Here is a 19,708-nt window from a genome sequence, read left to right on the forward strand (position 1 = left end):
ATGAACATGTATATGCACCTGGTTAGAAGACAGTTTTTGGCAAGGTGACCAGGTATTGGGCAACATGTTTATAAACTTGCAATAGAGCTTTCACGAAAATACCGACAGCAATATTTGTCCAATATTACTTTTAATTATATTTAATTTCTCCTTTCTTCTAAGAGGCAAATAAAGGCATTTGGCATTTGTCTTGTTTTAAAGTAACAGCTACCTCATTAAACCTCAAATTTGACAGTGTGGGTTGTATGTCAGGTTAAACCAGTTCAACTTTGTCCCTTTTAAATGGGAATAATGCAAACTCCCTGAAGTAAAGCTCAAAGTGAATTCAACTTCCCAAAGTACCAGGGATTATTACCCACAAAAAATAAAACTGCAACATTTGGCACAACTTATTTTGCCCATCTTCTTGAACCTTATTTGTTTTATCAGTATTAAAAATTATGGTTGTGTCAGCTCTGCAGCTGATAGTGGTTTGGTTCAGACCAGTCGGTGGCAGCTGCAAAAATAAGGAAACATCTTGTCTGTAGCCAGGAGAGGATTAGAGTGTAACTCACAGGGAGCCAGCTTTATGCAGATGACCTCAGGTTTGTCATGTAAGAATCAAACTCACATGTCTCTACATGAGCCATGTGAGCTGAAAAACTTTCAGCCTAATAAGCAGAGAAGTGTAACCACAAAACCATGAGGCTTTCTACATTTTAAGGACAGATGAGAGAGACATTCTCTTTTGAAACAGAGCCGTTTTTACTCTAGAAGCCCTGTCCCATTCCTGCAACTCCTAATGGCCACTCATCCCTCGAAGATTCCCCGATGAGAAATGGTTAGGGAATTTCTTCCAGCAATTGCTCTCCTTCAAAAGCAGTGTGGTCTGCTTTTCTTCGGCCTCTACTGCTAATTCATGAGCCCCAAACAAGCATTGTTCGAATTGTTTTGAACCCATAATCACAACCAGAAACCCATTTTCATCCAGATCCAGTATGTGTATGCAAAAGCACCATGAAAAATATTTACCCTCACTACATGTGATGTACTCTGACAGTTTCCATTTTATGCTATTCTGTTTAGCTTTTTTATGGTTGCTGCCAACCACCAAATTGACTTCATTACACACAAATGTGCCACGATCCACAGTTGATAAAACACTGCTTGTGTCCAGCTGTGCATCAAAATCCCCTGGGGAGTGTTTTCAAAACTTGAAGCCAAGCCTGAGGAGTGGGGAATGGGAAGTGCTACTAAAGGCAGGCAGACCTTGCTTGCTGCATGACCTTGGATAACTTAGCCTTTGTTTCAGTTTCCTCATCCGTCAAATGATGGTAATAACAGAAGATAATAACAGAGTCTTCCATGCGGAGTTGTTGTGTCCATGAAACGGCAGAATGCCAGCAAGACCGTCTGCTTTAAGTCTGACACATGGTACAGAGGAATTACTGTTATTCATAACAATCTTTCAGCCCTACTACTTCCATGGTTGCGGTGCATTTCTGATGTCTAACGAGGAGTTTGCACATGTCCTAATCTGCCCTAAATGCTGTCTTTGCTGGAGCCAAAAGTGGATTAGAACCCCGTCACCTCATTAATACCTTCCCTGGCTACTAAACTGGAGGTACCTAAATAAAGTACTAATGAGGTGACCCAGCCCTAACCTGATCTTGGCCCCCCGCTACAGGTATTAATGAGGTGGCCAGGTTTTAGCCTGCTCTTGGCCTCATGTAGATGTTGGTTTTCAAAGCAAGTGAGAACCTGTTTTTAAAAGGCTATGAAAACATCAAATCATGGGCCTAGTTGTTTTTTTTCTTTCTTTTTAAAGGAACATGAGTGACAGAGATTTTTGGTAAAGGAATAAACTAGACAGAGTTAATTAGAAACCCCTAATATTAATCTTCCACATTGTTCCAGTGAATTATTTTCAATTTAGCACAATATTTTAAATCCATAGTTTCCAAATTGAATCCAGTAACAAGTGTTTATGGAAAAACTAACACTAACCACAATAAATTAAGTACTATGAAAATACTAAAACAATTCAAAATGTACTCCATGTAAAGTGCTTACAGTGTGCTTAATGGAAGCTGTTTTAGAAAACAGTGCATTCATAGAAATTTTGAGGTACCGTAAGACCAAAAGATCGGGAGACAAATACAATTTTAAAAGGTAGCTTGTTACTCACAGTTCTGGAGTGGAGGGGACATGTCACGCCAGGAGGATCCACACAGGGAGACGTCTGCAGGAGACGGGGCGAGGGAGGACTGTGGGCAAGGGCTTCATCACGGTTTGCTCAAGAAGGAACAGGTGAGGTGGGGTAAGCAGATTTAGGGTAGTTAATAATTTTAGCATATTTAAGACATAACAGCTGTGCCCTGTTGTCTGGTACCTTGCCCAGGGGTGATTAGGGCAAGCGGATCCTGGCCGGAGTGTGGCAGCTTGATAAAGAGGGTGGCTGGGGTGTATTTGAAAAATACTCTTGCTGGCAACCCTTTTATCCACAAGGAACTGGCTGAATCCAGGAGGAGTGGTCTCTCCAGAGTCAGCAAGGCCCCCCCCCCCCCAGATGTCAGTGCATCGGAAAACAGAAAATAAAAGACATGATTAATGCAGAAACAGTGACGAACCTGGTAAATGTTAACAACACAACTTGCCACTAATATCTGTATAATACCAAAAGAATTTTAGAATTTAGAGAAATGATTCTCAACTTTGGCTATACACTGGGATCACCTGGGGAATTATAAGTACTGCTCTGAGGCCCTACACCAGGTTCTGGCTGACTTTGTGGAGGGGCAGCTAAGCATCAGGGGTTTTAAGCCATCACCAGGTGATTTTAATGTGTAGCCCAAGTTAGAAACCACTGATTTAGAGCAAGAGTAAACAGGACAGGGGGCACAGGCATATTTGGGCCTTGAATGCCCTAGAGCTGGCCAGTCTGCTCCTCATCTTTTGCAGTAGAGAGGAAAGGAATGAGGGGAAGAAAACAATAGTAAAGAATAATGGGTCGAACACGCACTGAATATCTGCTACATGCCAGGTCCATTTTAGGTACATCAAATACATATCTAATTTTCCACCTAAGACCGTGAAAGAAAAATATAATAGAAAATTCTTTAACTTTACTGCAAGGAAAATGAAATACAGAGAGGGTAAATGATATACCTACAACTCACTAATATGTTGATAAAACACATATCTTATCTCTTCCAAACTAGAATTATTTTTAAAGAACAAATATGCCCTGGCTGATGTAGCTCAGTGGATTGAGCGTGGCCTGTGAACCAAAGGGTCGCTGGTCGATTCCCAGTTTAGGGCACATGCCTGGGTTGCGGGCCAGGTCCCCAGTGGGGGCCACGCGAGGGGCAACCACACATTGATGTTTCTCTCCCTCTCTTTCTCTCTCTCTTCCCCTCTCTCTAAAAAATAAAAATAAAAGAAATACTATTTTTCCCAAGTAACAAATATTGTTTTATCTGATAACCCAAACATAACATTTTTTTGCATCTAACTTTAAATATTTCTTGCCTTGACCAAATACTAATTTACTATCATTGCAGAGAAATCTGTGAAAACTCATGCAGTTATATTTATAATCATTTTCTGCACAATTTCTCAGTATCTGTTAGGCTTTCACCTCACCCCACACTGCCTGGTTGTGGCAACCCTGGGATGACAGCTGTGGGCACAGGACTAGGGATTGGCCAACCCTGGAACTCTAACATTTTATCTATAATGATTGGTCTAAGGGGTGACCACATGGACTAAGTTGGGCCAATCAGAGCACTTCCACTGAGATTCCAAATGTAGATGCTGGAGTGTCTGTTCCATGTGGACTAAAGGCTGCAAGCATTAGAACCTGGCTTTCTTGAAATCCTAAAGCATGAGAGAATGAGGCCAACAGGAAGAGAGACAAGAACACAAATGGATGTTCAGAGAGATCCAAAAGATTGGTAAGCTTCTATTATTGTTTGAGCTTCTGGATTTAATTAGGCTTAAATGCAAACATCTCCACCCATGGGTTTAACAATTGCACGAGCCAATAAACTTCCCTTTTGCTTAAGATGTTTTGAGTTTCTGTCACTTGCAACTATAGCTTACACAATAAGATGTCTACAAAAAGTGCGCGTTCTTTGGGGCACAGACTTGTCCGATTTAATGAGGGTAGTACTGAAGAAGAATTTGAACTGGAGCGTACTTTTCTTCTTCTAAAGATAGCTATTGCCTTGCAGTGCGTAGGTTTTCTAGATCAAAGTGTAAAATAAGGCTGTACTGCAAGTTCTAAATCAATGATATATTATTTTGGAATGGTCCTTTAGGGAAGCAGACTGAGATCCCAATGACAAGCCAGTTAATCAGTCAACACCAATTACTACTCATCTGCTGTGTGTCAAGGATTGTGACAGGTACAGGGAGGCTCAGAAAGAACATGGACATGACCGCTACTCTCTCGGAGCTCACTGCTTATTGGGAAAATATGGGTCCCAGATAACCCCTGGTAATGAATACAGGGTAAGTTGCCAAATGAGCAGTATGAAAATACTTTAGGGCTGCTATGTATGTCCGAAGGAATGAACGATAGCTACTGAACGGAGGCGAGCAGAAATACTGGGGTTTTCTTTTGTTTTTGTTTCTTTTAGAGGAGGGATAACCTGACCTGTAACTTGAAGAATGGGATTTAGCAGAGAGATAATCTTTACCTACAAAGAGAAAATTCCATATAACATACTCACGCTATATCAGGAGTCCAATACTAGACTGAAGGAAGTACAATTTAATGCAGCAGAAAACCCTCTCTTTATTTCCACCCCATATCACTATTTCTTGATTTTTATTCTTTCAATTGATAAAAGCAGACACATTAAAGATATAAGTTCTATACTGATATACACAGACGTGGTTCTTGTCCATTTGGGACTTAAATCCATTTAGAAATTTCAGGAAAGTAAACAAGCCACAGTTTTGACAATACCTGTAGGACAGGGCACCTGGTGCAGATTAAGGAAAGTCAGAGTAGGATTTTTAGAAAAACTAGCATCTAGACTAAAACTTTACCAAAGGCTGCGTAGAAGTTAGCCTTTCAGAATTTTTCAGAAGTGTGACATGAATCAAAGGAAGGTCAAAGAGTGTCAGGGGCAACAGATGAGATTAAACCATGTGGAGAAAAAAATAAACACAAGTACAGAGCATCTGTTCTCCAAGAGATGGACCACAGGGGCTCCCTGAGACCCTTCCAGAGAGTCTAGGAGTCCAATAATTCTTGTAATAATGCTCGTACGTTATTTGCCTATAAAAGCTCATTTTCTCACGTGTGCGCAATGGAGTACTCCACTGTTCATTTGGAAGATCTACATTAAAAAAAATGAGCCAATATCTTCTAAATAACAAACCTTGATGTGGTAAAAATCATGCATTGATTTTAAAAACTCATTCAAGGTGCACGATAGGCCAGTGTAACCGACGACAGAAAAGTTCACGAAGATGGATTCAGGTCCCATGTGGAAACTCATCTTTAAGAAACTACCACTTTTTGAATTTTGTTGTAGTGTAAAAGCAGCACAATCATAATTATGTAAAATGGCTATTAAAATATTCTTCCCTTTTCCCAATATATGTGTGAGACTAGATTTTCTTCACATACTTCAACCAAAATAACACATCACGAGCGACAGAAGGCAGCAGCAGACGAGACCATCCAGCTAACTTTGTTAGGCCAGACCCTTTAAAGGATGTTCAGAAGTGTATGACAATTCCATTCCCACAGCTCATTTATTTGGGGAGACTAGAGTTATTTTGCATAAGAAAATGTTTATTACTGTTATTTAACAGCTAGATTAATAAGTGTTTTAATATTGCTGTTTTATTTTCCAATATGGTACATATAGATAGATATAGCCCACAGCTCTTTAGTGTCCTTCTAGCTTTTAAGGGTATAAGGGGATTAGGAGACCAAAATTTTGAGAAGCATGGTCAGAAAAAGTGATACAGGTTTTCTGTTTCACATCTCTTCGAGGTCTCTTCTTATCTTGGCCTTGTGTGACAGACAGGTGAGCGTTCCGCAAGATCTCTCAATAAATGGCGAGTCACCCCCACTTCTCGTCACCGCTGTCTCGCACCGCCCATCCTTGCAGGCCTGAATGGATGGATGGGCCTTGTCGCACATCACTCCCATCTTTTTGTCCTGAATCCTCACTTCCCATTGATAAAGTGTCAGAAGTAATAGCTGTTATTACAACAATTTAAGAGAATTGTGTAAGGATCAATAAGTGACACGACCAAACTCGCAAATGTATCTGCATCTCTGCAGAGCACTCTGTCTTGACAAGCACTGAACTTGACTGGGAGATGGTGCCGTTTCCCTGTGGTTTTGAGTGCTTTACATTATAAAAGGTAAATCTTTAAGAAGATAAAAACATTAGAATATCTGAAGACAGCAAAAGTTTTGACTTATTCTCCAACTCTGAACCAAATACTTGTGGAAAAGATTGTAACGAATAATCCCTTATCTTGAGGGGGAACAAAAATGTCTGATTTCTTTCTTTGCTTTGAAGCTTCTGATCACTTCTGGCTGTTTGCCCCCCATTTGATCTTTGGATAAGGATGCTGCTCCCTGGGCTCCTTTCCTTCTGAGTTCACCAGGAATATCTTCCTAAAGCCTCTTTACTGGGATTTTATATTTAATCCGTGGCAGCTTAAAGAATCCAGGAAACATGTAAGCATCCCCTCAGATGCAGAACTCTGTGACCCTCTTCAAGAAGAGGGTCTTGATATGACATAGAATGGCAGTGGGGGCGAGAAGTGACAGCTGCAGCAAGGGTACAGAGCAGGCTCTGCCTCTCACCTCCCTCCTGACCTGCGGCATCACTGGTCTTCCAGGCCCCAGCCTCCCCTGGGCTGGTTCAAGGAAGGCACTAGGTTGCCCTCTGGAATGGGTGCAGCCCTCTCCTGGAAACAGAGTTGAGATGACCTTATTCTTTTTGGTTATAAATGCTGACAATTTTGATTCCAAGTTATCAGCTTGAGAACATTCTTTTCAAGTCAAAATATAGCTTCTGCCAAATTTTGGTTTTAAAAAAAGTTTTATTCTTTTCAAATGGTATTATTTTTAAGTGCTTGTTTTTTTTTCAATTGAATTAAAATCAAGCTGAGTAGAAAAGTTTTGTTTGTTCTTACTTGAATTTGCTCGTCAAACCTCTTTAAAGTGATATATAAAGTATACATAGTTATCTTCCAAAAATTCTCTTTCCCTGCTTGCTTTTATTGATAAAAAAGGTATGTTTGTATCAATGTTTCTATTAATTTTACATTTAAAAAATATTTTAAACCCTTTTTAAAATGCATTAAGGATTTTTAAAATCAATTATTTAACAGCTGAAAAGAATTATGCACAACTATGAATACAATACATGATTGCCCTTATGTCCACCCGGTGTTACTAATCAAGCCTTTTCTTTCTGTAGCAGGAGACAAAATCAGCCACTTCTAGTAACATAAACTATTCGTCCTCCTTCTCTGAAAATATGGTGTATAAATACATGAGATTTCACTATGAAGAGAGGAATTTGCTGGAAGAAAGTGAATTTTAAAATGAACATAACTTCTTTTATAAGAAGTAAAAATGATAGCCTGTTATAATACAACACTGACACTGGTTTTAATTTATTATTTTTTTAATCTAGGAGGGTACATTAATTCAAGTAAACCTGGCTTTTAAAATGTGTTTCATTTTTATTTGGACTGAAACGACTGCACTGTAAACAAATTCTAATTTCCCAGAGAGCTACATCTATAAATAATAATATTCTGATTTTTTTAACAATTGAAGGAAAATCAACAAATATGTCTGTTGTTTGGAGCCAGTAATTTCTCCTGTTGCTGCTCAGTAGCAGAACTGCACTGAAGGACGTACTGAGGTGCCGTGAATTTTAAAGAACATTTACTTACCATTTGTCTAGCCCTGTGATTTCCCTCCGGAGGTTACAGCCGGAGAAAATGTACACAGGTCTTTGTGCTAGGTTTGAAAGGCCAGACTGGGGTGGAGATTTCAGGTGGATCAGAAGAACTTCAGTGAAGAGTACCATCTTTCCTATTGCACTCGAGGAGCACGGTGAGCAACACTCTGCTTTGGTTTCAGAAATCTTAGGCCATTTCAATTTCAGTTCCTTAAAAGTTTTAAGTAACAATGCATGGCACCCTGTGTAGTTGCCTCCTGGAGTCTCAAATGAGGTGCTTTTCATCGTAGGTCCTTTACATCCTGTGAAAAATGATTCCTGAAGGCACGAGGGGAACTTGCATTTATCAGAGGGATTTTTCAAAGGAGCAGCCCAGGTTTCTAAGCCTGAATACTAGACACCCCACTCCCCCATCCCTGCCCCAGCGCCCATCATAGCCAGAGTTTTATATTCTTGTCAAGTGTGCCAGTTGCCAAATGAAGTATTTTAGTGCTACTATGGCTGCAAATGTTGTTATGACTTCCACCAGGTGATAGAAATAGTGCTAACGATTAGATCTGTCCACACTGTATGTGGGAAGGGAGTCCCTCAAAAGGCGGCTGTAGCTGTTCGCAGAGTCTGGAATCACATGTTCAAAGATTTGATGTTCACTTCCTTCTAAGATATGCTGTTCGTGATGTTATCTGAATAATTTCAATATTCCATTTCACTAAAGGAGGTCAGTCAAGTATTATAAAAACACGATCACCAGTTGGTAGAAGTGAACCTCATATTTTGCCTTCACCGGGAGAATCCATATAGTAACTACGGTGATCTTCACAACTCTGCTGTAAAGCAGAATCTATTATCACCTGCATTTTGCCCAGACTGGTTAAGTTACTTCAGCAGTGGCAGATGGCTAGGCTGACTAGATAACGCTACAGTTTGACCTTAGGTGTCCAGCTCCAGAGTCCAGGCTATACCTTATTCAAGCCTTCTCACCACACTGGCCTACTCTTCAAGGCTGTTTGCAAACATTCTTTCTTGATTCTCTGAGCCAATTGCCATCTCTCTCTTCTGAAATCTCCTAACACCATCTTTAATCTTTCTCTAATGCCAACTTGCTGCTCAGGTTTTTACTGTTTCTGCAGTTATGTCTTTTTTCCCCATCTACACTGAAAGGTCATCAGGCCATTAGTCACACCTGATGCACGGTTGTAAAAAAGGGCACTTACAAATTTGGTGGCAATTCACAAAACAGCATTCATGTTAAAGTTATTAGACTTACAAGTTCTCATTCTGCTAATATTAAGATCCAATGACGTGCTAGACCTGTTTTTAGGAGTTACAGTGATAAATCAAACTTCAGACAAATTTTTGTCATATAACTAAAGGATTAAATGTTATGAGAGTTGTAGTCACGAAGTCTTCCATTAATGCACATCTTATTAACGGTCAGCAATTAATAGAAAAGTAGTTGGCTGGTCTACTCTACATCATTACTGACAGAGTAACTCATTCAATGTATGTGAGGAGCTTTCTGGGGAGCATTTTAGTATAAAACTTAGAGGTATTATAGACAGGAAAAAAAAAATCCCAAATCATTGTACAAGAGCAGTAGACCAGTAGTACAAAGAATATAGAATTTTCTGGTTTGAATATGGGTAACCACTTGGAACGAGCTTCAGATAATATTGCAAACAACTGGCAGGAAGCACACGGAGACATGGAGTTCTTAAGAAAAATGAACCAGAATTCCCGTTCTGTTTCATTCATCCAGGAGATCAAATATCCTCCCCCATGGGTTCAACTTGACAGGGAAAGGTGAAACTTATTTAACATCATTACTTTCTGGGTTAAGATTTGTTTTTCCTGAAGAACTCTCTTCAAGGTGCTGTCCAGACGAGACCCTGCTTAGCAGATAAAATTAACTAAATAGCCTCAAGTCGTTTTGCCTGTGGAAGGATGAGCTTTGGGAATGAGTGTGGCGTCATGAGAAATGGCAGTTATGTTGGGTTGACTGTGATTGTGTGTGGCGTACTGCTGTTACATCTTCTGCTTGGCCCATCTCAGTGGATAATGTGCAGCAAATTCGTATTTGCCAAACAAATAAAATAATCTGACAGCTCGTGAGGGTGGGAAAGGATGTTGGTTCATTTCCCTAAAGACTTATCTCATCGAAAGGCCATATATTATATGAAAAAGAAATATACTGTAATTCAACATTTCTCTGCCAGAAAAGGCAGCCAAATTTTTATATTGTTCCGGGAAGAAAATGATCTTTCTGCAATTTCCATTTACTCCTTCCTTACCAAGCCTAGGACTTTACCCTTTTGGAGATGGAAATGATATTGTGACATTTTCAGGGAATGAAGCTTTAAAGTACAAAGAAGTTTGATTGCACAAACCACCAGCTTCCCTCCCTTTTCTCAGATGAGATCCATTGTTGTCTGTAGCTTCTCTGCTTTCCGTTTTGGCTTCTCGGTTCCTACATCATCTGTTTCTCTGTCTTGTCTGACCCTTCCCCACACGTTGGTATTCATTATAATAACATGTGGGCCAAAATGAGCTCACACTGATTAACATAGTGTGTGTAACTCCATAGGAATTTTATTATAATTGAGCAATAATTCTTGTATACCTACTTAAAAATCGTATCCGGAAAGCAAATTATAGTAGAATATTTCCCCAAGGCTCTTAATAACTATCTATTTTTAGGAATTCTCTCTCTATGCTGGTACTCTAAACTAATTAGCTCAGTAGTCTTCACAAGAAAAAGAATGAAAGCTGTAGAGCTTGTTAAAAGTCATTTTTACTCCAGACCTGGGTTTATTAGTAGCAGTTTTCCTATTGTGCCACCAAGGGCATCAGAGTAATCGGAGTGGAATAGATAGGAAATTCAATTGAAAACCAACAATCTGCCAAATACATATTTCTCCATTATTTACCATACCCCAACACTCTTTACATATTCAGGTATAGGACGAATAAGCGTTAATTCTATTCAGTAGTTTACTGTGGGTTATTTTCTGGTTTATTTTGTCCTGGACAGGTTGCAGAAGGGGATGGTTATTCAAAGTAGGTCTCAGGACAGAGAGGTAAAAAAGGAACTAATATGTGTTTGTTCCTATATAGATAATAAAAAGCGTTTTACGTATTTCTTCTTACCCATGAGTCGGTTAATTTGCCTCTTGTAAGTGAACAAACTGAGCCTTCAAGAGGATAGTGCGTCCCAGTCCACTGTTGACAGTTGGCGCCTGTTTCCACACTGCAGTTCCAAACAGTGACTTTTGAAATAGAAACTGTTTTCTTCTCCACTCTACCCACTCTTCAAATCACACTCCCAAACATTCCCCCCCGAAGACACAAATGTGTGCATGTACACACTTAGGAAGTTGCACACCTGTAACACAGAGCTCAGGGAAACCTTCCACCGTGAGATGGAAATGCAGCTGAACATCCCAACTAGTAACTCTTAATAGAGTGGTTTAGCTATCAATGTGATTAATCAAATATTTCCCCCAAGCGGTATTTCTTCACCCTCTAAAGCTGGTGTTGTCCCTATTATTCCTCACAGTTCCATCTAACCATCCCCACCTCTCTCACATCACCAACTCCTTGACTGAGTTCTCATGGCCACATCTGACAATATTCCTAGGGATTGTAACATGTAAGAAGTCAATTACAGCAGGCCTGGCCTTGGGGAAAATGACTCTGGCAACTCCCCCTGCATTGTATGAACCCAGCTGATGACCAAACAGAACATTTGCTTTCTTTGTTCATTTTATTATTTTTCCTGCGATCCAATGAACTCTTTTTTTCCTAATTAGTTTTCTGCTGAGCGGTTTATCACCTTTGTCTTTTTCAAACTAAACAGATCAAACAACTCTAGATCGTTGTCAAGAGACAACAAAGTTAAATCATTTGGGGAGAGGGTAAAAATAGCTCTAACTGAATCTCTACTGGGCTTTGGGGAGAAGTAAAATATGTTCCTTTTTCTTTCAAATTGGCTGGCTGGCTTTATTCTCTCCTCCTCGCATGACACTAAACTGCATTTTTTTTTTTTTTAAATCAACACTGTGACAGAGTTTAGATACAGCAAGGCGATCCTAGTCAGGTTTTTCCTCTCCTGGATGAAGGCAAGCAAAGCAGTACGTTTTGTGTGGATTTTTCTCCACCAAGATGGTCACCAGCTCTGCTCTACGTAGATGTTACTAACTCCACATCAAACAGCCTGTCTGTGTGCCTACTGAGCCTAGAAGTGCCGGACAACTAATGAATAAACATATACTTTATTTTTAGCAAGGCTTTTTTTAAGAGTACGGTGCCTGAATACTTTTTGGGAAAAAAATTCCATTTATTTTGTTTAAAAAACATACATGCTCAAGTGGAAACATAGGAAAACCAGGCAGAGTGTCACTCCAATTCCCGAGTTTAGGAATAGGTGACTCTCTGATGCTTCTATCTGAAGGACATGGGAGGGACTTGGTCCCACTCAGTTCAGAGAAGATGTCGCTGCCTAATTTCCAGGCGCGAGCTCACTCTCCTCGTCCATCTCAGGCACCCTCTAGAGCATTTATCTCTTTTTTAAAACACAGGGATTTGTGAACACAGAATTCAAAGAGCTTTTTCTAAAGCACAGCCCATTTAGTCCTTATTTGGAAACAGAAACATGGTTTTTAAAAAAAACTATCAAAGACAGCAGGTATACCCAATATAGAGTTTGGAGCTAGAATTTTCATTCTGTGTGTGTGTGTAAATATCCTTATTTTATATTTGTAGGCTTACATTGTTTGACTGTTTTATGAAACGTGTACATGCCTAGGTTAAACCACTTACCTTCCTTCAGCATCACTGTGAAGTAATGAAGGGTTACTTACTGTTTTTTCATTTCATAATTAACAAATTTATTATCCACATTTTCAGAATTTATTATGGGACATCTGAGGCCATCGATAGCCAAGGATATTAGCCTAGAAAAACCACTTACTCTGAAAGTACAGCACAAAATTATATACTCAAATAGTGTATATGGAAATAATGAAACTAATAAGGCAAGTGTCATACACACAGATACATGCTATATGTGGAATTAAAACAAAACAAAACAAAACAAAAAGCTGCTTCTAACCATACCACAGGGCCTACTGGCTTACCAAAGTAGGATGAGCTGCTTTTGAAACTACTACTTTAATGGCTGGCCGAAAGTTGCGTCACCCACCAAGCACAATGAAGCATTGAGAGCTGACTCCCTGTAACGACAAGGACAGTGCGCAGGAAGGGCGGGCAGTCGTGGTGGATGACTATTCTGTGGACAACATCCTGGGCTCATCTTTGCATCACCACGTTGGCACTGGGACTGTGGTTACCAACTGGTCAGCCTGGACTGTGAGCCTCTTGATGAACTCTGTGCTTCAGAACAAAGCCATCATTCTAAGGAGTTTAGTGTGTTATAATGAACTGAAAGAAGGCAGAAAGTAAAGGCAGAGATACAGGCACTCTGCTGGAAAGCAAAGTCATTAAAAATAATGAGCGGTCTTTCACTTCCTTCTTTTTATTAACTTTCTGCAAAGGACAACCCGGCAGTTTATTTTTTAGCACAGTCTCTACTTTTATAATATCCTTTAGCAGATGGCTAAAACTTTTCCACCATGTGCTCCGTAATACCACCCTGGAAACCTCTCAGGACCTTTTCCTTTCCCCCTTTTTTCTCTGTGCATCTTAGAATTGGCTTTTGCAATAACTACCCCTAAGCTAAACAAAAATTTGCCATCTCTCCCCACCTCTTAAATATACAAAGGTAGCATTTCAGGGGAGTTGAAAGCACAGAGAAGGGCAAAGAAAACAACTTCAAATGCTCATCCTAAACTGCTATTCATTCCAAAGTTCTCCCTCGAAATGCCCCTGCTATACTAATTCATGTCTAGGAATCTCTAGGAATGGTTTAGGCAGTTAATTGTTGGCACTGTTTTGCTATTCAGAATTCTGATATGAGGAGAGAAGGCTGAATGAACCGTGTGGTTGGTAAAAAGCCAGGATTTTAGTCTTGAAGAGATTTCTAGAATGAATTATGAAACGAACTGCTCTGAGTTAGTACTTTGTTCCCTTGGAGAACTGCTGCCTCAGTGCCAAATAGCAGAACTGAACTCTGATCTTTTTCCCTGTAGTTAATAACTTAAGCCAAGCCTTTGATCAAAGGGAAGGAAATACAAGGGCTAAAACCTAGGGAAATTGTCAGCTTGACCAGAAGTCTCTGTGACCTGTGGATCCAAGTGACCCAGGCTGCTATTCATCAAAGGACAAGAGAGGAAGTAGACACTCAAGCACCTATTTTATGTGAGACATGTGTTGGTTACATCATATACACTATTTAATTTAATCCTCACACTAACTTCAAAAATTTGGCTTTTTTATCCATGAGTGAGATATAGAAAGTTAGGATTTATTCATATATTCATTCATTCAACTTTATTGAACAATATCTATGTTCTAGGCATGGTACTACATACTGGGGAAACAATGACAAGGAAGACCAGGGCCAGCCTTCACAGAGCTCACAGTTGCAGGGGAATGATGACATCATGTAAGTATTGACCAGTCCAACGAGCATTATGGAAGGGCAGCTTTAGGTGCTTGAGCCGGTAGAGGAAATAAAGAGTTTACTTACTATACCATTCAGCACATGACTATTGGAAGTCCACAGGTTAGACTAACTTTGAAGTCCACTGCAAACGTTTTGCTTGGGAAACCAAGTAGGCTCTTATGGAAATATTCTATATCTATGTTAATGCATGGACATGTAGCTTTTGAGCTTCATGTAAGTGAGGGACTGAATTATTTCATTTCAATTCATTAAAATTTAATTTTAATAGTGACATAGGATTGGTAGCCACCATATTTCACAGCACAGTTATAGGTAATTTCCACATGGCCAAAAGTATTCTGAAATGTGCCCCCTCCACCAACTTTGGACAGATTTGGGCATGAATCAGTCTAGGAAGCTTAAAGGAATTTGTTCTGCTGAAGTCATATGGAGACTCCTCTGATCCAGAGGAGTCTTATATTTCTGTGTTGACCCAAGGAAGATATAGGTAGCTTTGAGAAATGAAGTCCAGCCCTGGCTCGTGTGGCTCAGTTGGTCGGAGTGTTGTCTGTAAACTGAAGGATCACAGGTTCCACTCCCAGTCAGGGCACATGCCTGGGTTGTGGGTGTGGTCCCCAATCGGGGTGCATGCAAGAGGCAACCAATCAATATATCTCTCTTACAATGATGTTTCTCTCCCCCTCTCTCTCCATTCTTTCCCATCTCTCTAAAATCAATAAGCATGTCCTCTGGTGAGGAAAAGGAAGGAAGGAAGGGAGGGAGGGAGGGAGGGAGGGAGGGAAGGAAGGAGGTGAAGGAAAAAAAAACAAAGTCCAATTTAGACTCTGAATAGATTCAACCCCACACAGACCTGGATTAGATCTTAAACCAAACTATTCTACTGGGGTTACTCAATCTATACAAGAGCAGAATTCCAGCTTTCCCTGTAACCCCTCATACATGGTGGGTCCCAAGCCCTGCTATATCTCAGAGCAACAGATGGAAGGGCAGATTAATCTCTGGCTATGTCAGTTACCTAAAGGGGAAGAGGGTTCAAATCCCCAGCTCCCAAAGGCAGGGCAGTGGCTGTGGAGCACATCACACTCGCATGCCCATGCAGGCACACACACGGGCACACACACACAAATACATACCTTTGGGGGATGGTGTCTCTATTAGACTTGGTGACTAATATGTGCTTGACACACTTATTTTGTTAATATTCCTGATCAGGGAATCAAGTAAAATAGAGGGTGATTTAAGCCCAAATAGAAATGGAACTGAAATTACATTAGATCCACTGCCAAAGCACCTAACGTAACTTACTAACTGGGCTTATTTTAAAATAAGAAAATGCTACCCACCAATGTTGTCTAAATAAAATTAGTCTTGTCAGATTTTACAAAATTATTCATGAGAAAAGTTACTACATTGCTGCTGACTTAAGCTCCCATATTTGGTAGGTCTCTTGACCTCAGAGACATATTCTTTTAGCTCCAGACTATTAATACCACACAGCCAGATGTACTTCATATTTCCTCTTGGATAAACTTTGGGTCTCTCTCTCTCTGCTTTGGACCTACTGGATGCTCCTTCCTTAGCCAGCCACCTGACCTCACATCCTCTCACTGTAAGACGATGCACATGTTTCTGACGTGACCGCCCTGCATTACTCACTCAGCCATCACTGACGGAGCACTGCCTCCGCGCCTACCGTGGGGTCTGGCAGGAAGCAGTGGGAATCAGAGTCACAATGGTCTCTTCTCTTATTTTCAAGGATAGGAAAAGAACCAGACTATTAAAATTATGATACATATTGTATTTTAATATGCTAGGTAGTTGCCAATTATCCCCTCAAAAATTGGTCTTATGCAAGCACTACTCAAAAGAAAATTGGCTTGGGGCATGACTGACCTCAGATCATTTCATGAGATAATAGTAATAAAAGCTTCCATGTTTACAAGCCTATGATGTGCTAAGATATTTATTACACACAGTCACTGTTATATTCAGTTTTCACAACAAGCAATAAAATGTAAGCTATAATTCCTGTTTTGCAAGTGAGGAAACATAGTAACCTCTATGAGCCTAAACAGCTAGTCTAAGATCATGTAGTTTGGAAGTCACAACCCATCTAACTGCTGGAGGCCTTGCTATTTCCATTTCACCACTCTCCCTCTCTTTTGCCATTCTCTCTTTCTGTGAGGAAGTTCCCTGGGAGGAGAGAGAGAGAAAGTGAGAGGGAGAGGGAGAGGGAGGGAGGGGGAGAGAAGGGGGGAGAGAGAGATAGAGAGAGAGAGAGAAGAACAAGAGTGGAGGAAGAATGCCAAGTTGTCTAACTTTATCAGGTTACTAGAAAGTGATAAAATGTTTGCCTTTCAATATATGTCCTTTTACCTTTGCTTAGTACAATGCTAAAAACAAATGAGGTGTTTATTGAATGAAATAAATTGTTAAAAATCTGTCCTCAAAATATTCATTAGAAATATAGTTTTGAGTGGGTATTATGTGCAAACATTGTATAAGCTGCTGGAATACTGGGAAGAACAAGAAAAAAAAAAAGTGTCTTGCCTTTGAGAGCTCATATGCTGGTAGAGAACATGCAACGGACAATGTAACTCCAGACGGTGCTGAGAGAGAAAGAGAGAGTAGACCACGGTGATGCATGCGATCTGAGGCTCTAGAGCAGGGGCGTCAAACTCATTTCCACCGGGGGCCACATCAGCCTCCTGGGTGCCTTCAAAGGGCTGAAATAATTTTAGGACTATATAAATGTAACTACTCCTTAACTGTTAAGGAGCTGAAATTACATCTGGCCCTTTGAAGGCTACTACAAGACTGATGTGCCCCCCCCCCCACCCCGTGAAAATGAGTTTGACACCCCTGCTCTAGAGTGCCTGAGAGATCAGGAAGTACTCCCTGGGGAGCTGGGTCTTGGACTGAAGAGAAAATTGCTAACGAGGAACCATCAAGATCTGTGAGGACAGTGTGCCGGGCGAAGGGCACATCATGTTGCATGCGCAGTCAAGAAAGGGAGGAATCAAAGATGTTTCTTGGAGTCTGGTTTTGACCCTTTACTGAGGCTGGAAGACTCAGAAAAAGCAAACTGTGTGACAGGAAATCAAGCTATATATAATTTCCAAAAGGCATTTCTATGATGCTTACTTTTACCAAGTAGGCTTGAAATAAAATATCTTAATTCTGGTAATTATATACAAAGATTTTATACACTTAGTGAACCCATCAACTATTTTCATTTTGAAACAAAACTACAAGAAATGTTTATAATTTTTTCTTTTAAAGTTAGCTCTATTTTGCTAATTTTAATCAAGGAAAACAGAAATCTTTAGAAATGTCATTTTTACTTTTTCAGACTCTCTAGACTATTTTTTAACTACTCAATCATATACCTGCACATATTATTAAAATAAATTTTGTGTTCAATCAAAAATTCAGTTTTCTGTTGGATCTACTCAAAAAGGTACATAAAAGGTCATAGTAAAATTTTCCCCCCCAAGGGCCTATGGTCCTTGGATTTAGGGAAGATTATGAATTAGTAAAGTCTTTCTTTTAAAAATGTTATGACTTATGAAGTCAGTTCTGGAAGAAATAATTACATTATTTTAAATAATTACATAAAGCAAAAATTGCTACAAAGGTGTCAAGACGAATCAGCTATCCTTTGTGGAGAAAGGAGTCAAATCTCTTAAGAGTTAAGTAAATCTCTTAACTTTTGGAAGAAAAAGGGTTTCTTTAGCAGGCATATTTTAGGGTGGTGGGAAGGGCATTCTGGGCCAGCAGAGTCACAAAAGCTTGGCTGATGATGATGATGACGATGATGATGGCGGCAACTTTGAGAACATAATCTGCCACATGACTGGACATGACTGGACAATTTAACATTCCCAAGTGTATGTACCTTAAGGAAAAAATCATTTGAATGCCTTGCCATCTGATCCGCCTTGATACTTTGTTGAGTTTTATCAAAGTACCTTTGCTCTCCTAGTTTTAGGACGACTTCAGAACATTAGAAATATAGCAGTTTTAAAGGGGCATTGACTTTTAAAGCCATTATTTGTTATCTTAAAACTGTTCCAAAAAATTTATTTGACAATTATAAACTCAATTGTCTACATATTTGGAAAGATATTCATTTGTTAGAGTTCTGAAATTTATGTAGACAGAATAACTGGCAAGTGACTCTAGTTATTTTTTTAATATTTTATTGATTATGCTATTATTTTTCCCAACTTTTCCCTCTCTATACCCCCTCTGCCCTGCCCCCCAACCCTCCAGCATTCCCCCCCACCTTAGTTCATGTCCATGGGTTGTACATATAAGTTCTTTTGAGTCCTCTGTTCCCCATACCAGTTTTTTTATCTCTTCCCATCTACCTTATGCCTACTAACCATGCTTCTTCTTCCCTGTATCTTTTCCCCCTATTCCTCCCTCCCCCATCCCCACCGAAATCCCTCTGTGTGATGTCCATTTCACTGATTCTCTTCCTGTTCTAGTTGTTTTCTTAGTTTTTGTTTTTGTTGTTTTTCTTTTCTTTTAGGTTCATTTGTTGATAGTTGTGAGTTTGTTGTCATTTTACTGGTCATAGTTTTTAATCTTCTTTTTCTTAGATAAGTCCCTTTAACATTTCATATAATAAGGGCTTAGTGCTGACAAACTCCTTTAACTTGACCTTATCTGGGAAGCACTTTATCTGCCCTTCCATTCTAAATGATAGCTTTGCTGGATAGAATAATCTTGGATGTTGGTCCTTGCCTTTCATGACTATGAATACTTCTTTCCAGCCCCTTCTTGCCTATAAGGTTTCTTTTGGGAAATCACCTGATAGTCTAATGGGAACTCCTTTGTAGGTATCTCTCTCCTTTCCTCTTGCTTCTTTTAGGATTCTCTATCTTTAATCTTGGGTAACTTAATGATGATGTGTCTTGGTGTGTTCCTCTTTGGGTCCAACTTCTTTGGGACTCTCTGAGCTTCCTGGACTTCCTGGAAGTCTATTTCCTTTGCCAGATTGGGGAACTTTTCCTTCATTATTTGTTCAAATAAGTTTTCAATTTCTTGGTCTTCCTCTTCTTCCTCTGGCACCCCTATAATTCGGATAGTGGAATGTTTCAGGTTGTCCCAGAGGTTTATAAAAGTCTCTTCACTTTTTCGAATTCTTGTTTCTTCATTTCGTTCTGGTTGGATGTTTATTTTT

Source organism: Desmodus rotundus, chromosome 3 (genome assembly GCF_022682495.2).
Source record: "Desmodus rotundus isolate HL8 chromosome 3, HLdesRot8A.1, whole genome shotgun sequence".
Classification (NCBI taxonomy): Eukaryota; Metazoa; Chordata; class Mammalia; order Chiroptera; family Phyllostomidae; genus Desmodus; species Desmodus rotundus.